A 457-nucleotide genomic window follows, 5' to 3' on the forward strand; every position below is an offset into this window, starting at 1 on the left:
TTCTAATAAAAATCTGTTTGAATATAAAAATAAACTGCTGTGATGTTTTAATGTTTTCAATATAAAGAAAAGTTCACCAGCCTCCACTGCTGACGGTTACAGGAAGTAGTTTACTGCACAGCTGATAATACTCACATACTTTTACTTCAGTCAGGGTTTGACTGCAGTATTTTTACTTGTAATGGAGTATTTTCACAGTGTGTATTAGTGTGTATACTGAAGTAAATGATGTGAATACTTCATCCAGTACAGCTCACCTGTCTGAAGATCACCTGGTCCCAACATGAAGCTGAGTTCCACTGTCACCATGTTCTCCACAGAACGTTGTTGCTTTATGATGTCTGCTGATCAGGTTCATGTTCTCTTCTAATGTTCTAATATTCTCCATTCCAGCAGGTGAAGCTCTGAACTATCAGCACGTCTCACTCTGCTGTTTTAACTGTCAGCTGGAGACGAA

The sequence above is a fragment of the Lutjanus erythropterus genome, chromosome 9 (assembly GCF_056507025.1).
Source record: "Lutjanus erythropterus isolate fLutEry1 chromosome 9, fLutEry1.hap2, whole genome shotgun sequence".
NCBI lineage: Eukaryota > Metazoa > Chordata > Actinopteri > Lutjaniformes > Lutjanidae > Lutjanus > Lutjanus erythropterus.